An 8323-nucleotide genomic window follows, 5' to 3' on the forward strand; every position below is an offset into this window, starting at 1 on the left:
GGACAACTCCAGCCCCTTCCCCTTCCCCTGGGTTTTCCTGCAGTGTAGGCCTATCAGCAGGCCCGCCACGCCCGTCCTGGGCTCCTCAATAATCACCCCTCCCTGGGGCTGGGGTCTATGGACCCCGCAAACGATGCCCTTGCTGGCGTCTGCTGCGCCCGTCCTGGGCTTCCTAGTATGGCGCTCCCCCTCTTTGGGGCTCGCCGTGCCCACCTTGGGCTTCCCAACAGTCCTGTATGGCGCTCCCCCTCTTTGGGGCTCGCCGTGCCCACCCTGGGGCTCCGTGATAGAATCGCCCCACTCTCTGGGGCTGGGGTCTACGTACCCCGCACACAACCCAGGGTCTGTGTCCCCCGCCTGCAACCCACTGGTTGCGCTCAGGGCCCCCACACCTCTGGGGTCCCTACGAGGCCTCCTCCAACCCCTACAGCCTCACCCAAGCCTCCGGTGTAATATCAAAGCCTGAACACAAACTCGAGCCTCCTGGCTATAACTCAAACAAAACGCTCTCTGGCTGTAACAACTTAACTCCAAGCCATCAGGCTAAACCATGGTGCTCAAACCTCTCAGAGCTGCCATCCTTCTCTCAGCTAGAGCAGTTCCTGTGATTCTCACTTCCTAACTCCAGGAGCTCCTGCCCCTCCGGCTGCTGGCAGAAAACTGCCAGCCTGTCCTCAGCCCTGGGCTTTATAAGGGCCAGGCCCTGCCTCCTACAGGCAGCTGGCTCCCCTTAGTTGCTCCGGTAACCCGCAGCTGTGCTTGTTACCTTGGCAATGCTCACCTGGGCTCGTTATGTCCTGCCAGGGCGCTCTCTCCCTGGCAGTTTCTACTCCCTAGGAGCAGGCACTGAGGTGCCCTGCGACAATCTTTTAACTACAGGGAGAAATATTTGCGTTTGCTAGCCTCTGAAAACAAACAAACAAAAAGGATAACCGGAGGTATTCAAAGGCAGGATGGATGAAATAAATGATAGGTCTCAAAAATATTAAACATTACTTAAAGCAGATTTTTCCTTAAAATACATTCAAAATTAAATGTGTAGTTATGTCAATCATTTAAATTAAAAATATTCAAGTAGTTCATGTCTTCAGAAAAAATGGTAGAAACCACTGGCTAAGCAAGTGACCCAGAGCATGCTGAAAGGATAGTATGCCAGAGTGTGTTGAAAGGATAATATAAATGTCAGTCTCTTTTCCAGGTGCAAGGAAAAACATTTCTTTCAAAATTTTTATTCAACTTGCGCTGTTCATTTAAAGCTGAGACACTGACTAATGAAAAAAAAATCAGGAAATCTCTTTCATTTCACGAATAAAAATAATATGTAAGAGGATGTCATCTCCTGGTTCTAAAATCCTGAAGGATATGGGAACCAGAACAAATCTATAACATTCACTAACTACATACTGTACTTCTTTTCTTTAATATGTTAGTTCTGAATGCAAAATGTTTTTTCTGAACTTAATTTTCTTCCTTTATATATACAGTTCATTTAAGGTAGTTTTATTTAATAAAAATTAACATAGGTTTTTTTTGCATTTCAGTTGTGCTTCAATTTCTATCTAAGCACACCTTAACACATATTACTAATAAAAAGTAAGCACCTGGTAAATAAGAAATGTCTCATTAACCATTTTCTAATATAAAAGATGTAAAAATTAAGAATCCCAAATGCATGTTAAACTCTTATTTTATAAATAACTGCATATAGATATATTATCCCAATTAGCAGAAGGAGCTATCCAATAGCAGAAGGAGCTATTCAAAAAATGAGTCTTCTGTGGTTCAGTGGTAAAATCCTTGTCTACTTCATAGGAGATCTGTGTTTGATTCCCAGACACTTATACAACTGCAGCCATGGAGGCACTGAACATCTGGACTCAGCCTGGTCTTTGGATTCTGTCTCTAACCCTCCAAAAAGTTCTGCCCAGGCATATGCATCAAAGGTCTGGGGGGCGGGCCTCATGCATACACCATGATCCAGGAGGATTGACGGTTGCCAATATTCAAAAGAAAGCACATTTAGCAAAAAGTAGTAAGACTCAACCTTCCTTTAGGAGAGTAAATAAAAAGCAAAAAAAGATTAAAATTGATTGTTTAAATCAAGGTTCCTACTTGCTGACCTAAATCACTTTGATTTACATCAGTCCACCGTATACAAAAAGCTACAAATTAAAGCAATGTTCAATTAGACAAACACTAGAAAAGAAGGCTGAGAAGGAATTGACAAAAAGACTGGCTGACCAGTCATTTAAGAGACACAGAAATGGCTAGAAGCCAAATAAATAGATAAATCAAGCTAGAAATGGCATACGTTAAGGCACTGGATAGTGAAGGGATACAGCTGATTATTCATCACTTGAAGTCTTATATTATGACTGAATGTCTTCCTAGAAAATATGTCCTAGCAAAACCAGAAAATAAGGGCTTATTGTCAGAAGAAATTGGGGCATGTACAATGGAAAAAGTCAAAGTAAAAACCACAAGTGGCCCTTTTGCTGCTTAAAATCCATGAACCCAGGATTCGATCCAGAAATCCACTTAAATCAGTGGAAGTCTAGCCACTGACTTCAAAAGCTACTGGATAATATCCATAGCTATAGGGATCAGTGGGGGCAGCCTACATAGGTGTATGTCCTCTAGAGGCTGAAATCCTCTCCCAAAACACAAAAGCAAGACTTAAGCAAATTATAGAACAACATGTATATGTTCAAAGCACAAGAAAGCAAAACATAGCTCAGGCATGGCAAGAGAAGAAGGGCAGGGAGAAGGGGGAAGGAAAACTTTTCATATTTTAAATAAAAAAAACATCATTCTCTGTTTAAAAAGATAAGAAAAAAAATTGTCACCACATAACCTGTCACTTATTTACCTCCCAGTCATCCTTGCAACTCAGTTTACAGATTTCTGGTATCTGCTTAAATTCAAATACCTCCATCATTATAGAAGTCTTCAGATATAGCTAGGAATCATCTGTGTAGCCAGTCAAAGCAGCATCTATCCTTCAGGGTGCCACCAAAGTTTACCCTGCAGTTTCAAATAAGTGCTGAATTACTAGCATTTAAAAAGCTGTTTTTCTAATTTCTCTTTTGTTGGTCATTATGAATTCTTAAAATGACTGTAGGATTAAAGATCTGAAAAACATAACAATTTTAATTAACCGTGTAAAAAAATCAATTCTACTAGCCAATCCACCTCTACAAACAAAGGATGTAAATAAGGGGGGAAAATGAGGAGACTTTGCAATGAAAATGAGAGCAGGACAGGCTTTAAAACAAGGGTTTTTTTTTTAAAAAAAGAACAGATATTTAGGTAGATGATTTTAGCACCTTTTTGTTATTTATCCTTCCCTTGTGTTGTTTAATGCTGTTTTAATTGTACTTCAGTATATTTGTAGAGTATATTTTTAATTCCACTTCTCCCATTATGTCCCAAAGAACTGAACTAAAATACACCATTAAAAAAATTCTGGCCCAAAATTTCTAAAGCATCCACTATTTGAGGTGCCCATCCTTGTAAATATTTATGCATCCCACTGATGTTAGTGGACCTAGCACAGGGATAAAGGTAAGCCAGGGTAAAACCAGCAAGATTGGGTTCAATAGTCCATTAACAATCCAATTGATAAATGCTCCTTCTTTTGGTTTCAAGGATTTAAAAATCAATTGCTCTGCACAGATCAAAACAGAAATGACAAAGATGCCAAAATCTAGGTCTAACCAAACAATATATCTCAGGCATAAAAGGAAAAGACCTTACCAAATACCAGGACTTTGCAAGACAAAGGCCTTGAAGTGCCCTCCCTGTATCTACCATATTAAAAAACTCCGTTTCAAGGGAGAAGTCTACACATTGTAGCCATTAGCTTAATGTCTTCAAATATTCAGATCAAGACCCACATCAAATTGTGAAGGAGAATAAACTGGATTCAACCTTTTAGGTCAAATTCAGAGCTGGGTTCCTAAGTAACATTCCTTTCAAATCAATGTACTAGCATCATAACTAAATTTGGCATTACTTTTTCTTGGTCCTGATGAACTAGCATAAAACTTATTTTCTGATACAATTTTAACATGGCATTACAAGGAAAGGAGACCAACAGAGGCCTTTTTCATGATTTTGATATATGTTAAGCTGGCATGAAACAATAGGATATTTTGTGTTACATTTGTCAATTTTCTACTTGGTTCATTACTAAACTGTTTAGCAAAAACCTATCCTGAGATCATTTTGATAGTCATTATCACATACCAATTTAGGCAATTACAAAACTCATCAGCAGAATATCTAAATGCTTTAAAAACAGCCTTCTTTCTCCCTTTCTTCTATCCCAGCCTAAAGGAGGGAAAGTTTGACTAGTTTTCAGATGTGAACGTGTTGGATACAAAGAATCAGCAGAAAAGACACACTAGCACCGTAATAGTTCTGAGTCATGGATTCATTAGCCTCACCATATTGGTCAACAGTTACATTGCTTAAATGGAAACCAGTTATCATGAGAGATCCAAGTTAAAATAGCAGAGAATTCCTCAGGTAGAGCTTTAAATATCAAGACAGGGTCCAACCTCTGCATAGGATTGTAAAACCTTGCTCATCCTGTGTAAAACCCTTACTCGCACAGGACAATAATTCTGCCTGGGAAAGAAGGTAAGAGAGAAAGTCTTCTCAGGTGAAAAAAAAAATAGATTGACCAAGTGCTACCAGTTCCTTACTCCTTTGAGGGATGGGTTGAAAGAAAAGCAGACTATAGCTAAGAGTTCTCATTTTTCACAGAATGAGAGGAAGGATACTTAGTGAATAATGGTCCAGGCATTCACTCCAAGATGTGGATGCACGAGATAGAAAAATTCACGGCAACGAGGCATTGCTCTTTTAGAAGCCGGGAGAAAAGGACTCAGGTACACAAGGAGGAGTTAAAGATGACAGACCACAGTCATGACTATAGAATGATGGTTAGGACACTCATTTGAGGGAGGAATGATTTGTGTTTCAGCCCACGGTCTATTGAAGATTTAAATATTTTATACCAAGTAGTATCCACTGGGATAAGAACTAGACCCTGCATCTGTCTTTCTCCTAGGTAAGTGCCAAAACCACTATACCAGTGTCTTGCTTATACTTTCCCTCCCTCCTCCCAACTCAAATGCTTCCCTTTTATAAGTGCAGCAAGGGTATGGATGAGGGGGGAGGGACGAGAGCAGAATCTTAAAACCTGAAACTCAAATATTAGGGGAATAATCTTGTAACTCAAGTAAAAACACAAAATAAAAGACTCTGGACAATAGTTTGAATCCTCTCCGAAAACACAGAAGCAAGATGTAAGTAAATTGTAGAACAACATGTATATAAAAAAGAACACATGAACTGAACATGGTAAAATTATTTATTTTTTATGGCACTGTGCTTACATTTTATTAAATGATGTGACTAGTACAAAGTTCATTTGAAAAGAGGCACTCAAAAATTATTTATCCTTTTTTTCATCTTTTTAGCCAGACATGAGATCTAGAATATTTTACATTTATTTCCCATCTACAGTGTAGACAATTTAGAAAAGTTTTAATGTAGCTGAACACAGAAACTGGAAGGTGAAGATGAAGATGAAGACAGCAAAAATTCTACTAAGCTAGCAACTTTTACAACACTAAATAAACATGCAGTATATACCCCATTTAAGTATAATTCTAGACCCTAAGAAGAGCCATTTGAATATTTATTTTATACACAGAGTATCTCCTTGAGTAGACAGGATCAATGAAAAACGATGGCCTTGGAAAGTATCAAAGAAATCACATAAAGATTCTTCTTCCTCCCCTGTGCTTCAAGAACATCTTTTTTATTTCCCATTTAGTGAACATTTTTTGAAACGTTAGACTTGTGAACAGTTCACATCTATGTGCCCAACTTTTAAATAGATTTTAAAGACCAATCAATTGGAGTTCTTTCAACTCTTGTCTTCTAGAACCGTGGTGCCCGTCCTTTGAGGTCAGCCTGGAATTCTTTTCATGCTTCTTCAAATCAAAATAGAAACTGAGCCCTGTATTGGTTTGATTTAACCTGAGTCATGCTCCATACCAAACGATATCAGGTGTTTTGCTGTTAAACAGATTATTTTTAAAGATTTTGTTTGTTTACCATTTGCATTGGTTAGTGCAAATAGTTGCTAGATACTTCTTCATAAAATATCTAAATTCACCTGGAAGCCAACATACTCATTTATATGCCATAATTTCCAGAAAGACAGTAGCCTCCTCTTGAAGTACACCCTTCGAAAATGATAGGGCCACAAAAAAATAAAGGTAATGCTCACTATGAAGAATGATGACAAGAGTTCTCTTTGACATTTTATCATTTCCCAGGTTACATTCATTCCACCTAATAAACTTTAACCGTTCTGGCTAAAAATGCCCAGGTCATGTGTCTACTCCAGGTGGAATTGTCATGAAATAAAAGTGGATCGGCTGTTTCTGGTAGCAGATAGGAAAAAGATTGTTGGGAATATTGCCTGTCCCAATGAAAATCTAACTGGATTTAAACAAGCTGTAACTATCTTAAAAACACAACTTTCACATAATCATATGATCTTCTTAGAGGCTGCTGCTGAAATCTCTGAATATGCCATCTGCCCTGAACATGCCCCCAGCCTCTGAGCTCCCTACATGCCAACTGCACTGATTTTTCTGCCAGTCCCGAGTTGCGTATAATTCAGATACAAAACTAAAGCTCCAGAAGGGACACAGCAACACCACCACAATAACTTTTGGCCTGGGGAAGATGTACTGGGCTGAGACCCAGGATGATGTCATAAATTAGAGCCTTAACTCTTTCACCAATTAACATTCATAATTCTATGCATGTCACAGCCCTGGTTAGTGAGCAAGACAACACACCGATTAGATGAAACAACTAGCAGATTACCACGAGGTCACATCTGGCAGATCGAAGAATACAACTCAGGCTCTAGTCCTTTAGCCGCGCTGCTTTTTGGTATCAGCATGCCAAATCTGTGGGTTTGATCATGCTGTATTTAAATTACTAGCAAGCATTCATCTCCAGAGCCAGGGACAGAATCCAGATTTCTTGATTCCCAGTATCATTCTGCTATCCAGCAAACAGTGTGTAAGCCACAGGCAGAATGCATCTTATCCCTCCCTGACAGCTATTTCACATAAAAGATTTGTTAATGCTACCAACCATTCCCTTAACTCAAGTATCAGCAGTCTATGTTATAAATCTACAGGTTCTTGGCTCCAGCACACCTAATGATCAGAGCTCCTGGCTTTCTCTGATTTAAAAAAAATCCCCAATTTTCAGATTTAAAAAAGTAACCCAAAATCTGATGCAAAATTTGAGTTGGACAAATAAAAGATATCAGATTTGCCCAAACAACCTCGTCTGCCAATGTCCTTAGACCAGCACAGCTACAACCTACACCCCTAACCCAAAATTCATATTTTTTCATGATTAAAATGAAATGCCACTAATATATATATTTATGTATATATGTGTGTGTGTGTGTGTGTGTGTGTGTGTGTGTATATATATATAACATATATAGTGGTGTTTCATTTTCATTACAGAAAAATGTGGATTTGGGGTTACTTTTTAAATCTGAAAATTGGGGATTTTTTTTTTTTAATCAGAGAAAACTAGGATCCCTGCTAATACCCCGCGTTGGGGTAAATAATGTACTGCATGACAGAACTGTTGTTCTTTCAGTATTTTAAAAAAACCTGAGATTAAATATTAAAGTGCTTTAAAAAGTTGTTGCAATTGCACTCAGAACCTGGGAAATAGTAAATTAGGGTTGCCTGTAATGTACAACTTTAATTCCTATTGTTTGTACACTTCATAATAGTCTTTAATTACCTGATCTCACAGGACCCTATGCAACCAGCCATCTAAAGGGTATCTCCTCTAAATTCTCAACTCTGCAAACGTCATGCTCTTTTAATGTTTTTAACATACATATTAATAATAATAATGATAATTAGCATCTACATGGACAAATCTAACCCTTGTGTCTGCAGTTACAGAGGTCCCCTTGACAAATAAATAGATGCACCTCCACCAAGTCTGCAAAACAAAAAAGTATAGAAGAGCATTACATACAGGTAATCAATAGGAAGACTGAGGACCCGCTTCTGCACTGGGGCTCCCTGCAGAGTAATTTGTAAAGCAGAGGAGGGAAGGGTGTCAGGACCAAGTGGCACACAGAATCTCACCTTCACTTCCTGTTAGCTGTGATACGTCAGAGCAATAAAGGCTACTTTGACCCATGGAGCAAGGGAGACTTTCCAAAGTGAACTGTATGCTGAGGGAAAGA

The 8323-nt window shown here is 38.9% G+C and overlaps 1 protein-coding gene across 14 annotated transcripts in view; it reads right to left on the reverse strand.

Moving 5' to 3' along the window:
• KLF12 (Kruppel like factor 12) overlaps positions 1-8323 on the reverse strand; it is a 488339-nt gene that overhangs the window by 437070 nt on the left and 42946 nt on the right. Inside the window, exon 2 of one of the 14 annotated variants that reach the window (XM_025197312.1) lies at positions 2930-3131. The exons of the other annotated variants lie outside the window; for them this stretch is intronic. The gene's annotated coding sequence lies outside the window, so the exon portion shown is untranslated. The remainder of the gene's footprint in view (positions 1-2929; positions 3132-8323) is intronic. 14 annotated transcript variants of the gene reach the window in all.

Source organism: Alligator sinensis, unplaced genomic scaffold (assembly GCF_000455745.1).
Source record: "Alligator sinensis unplaced genomic scaffold, ASM45574v1 scaffold241_1, whole genome shotgun sequence".
Lineage (NCBI taxonomy): Eukaryota > Metazoa > Chordata > Crocodylia > Alligatoridae > Alligator > Alligator sinensis.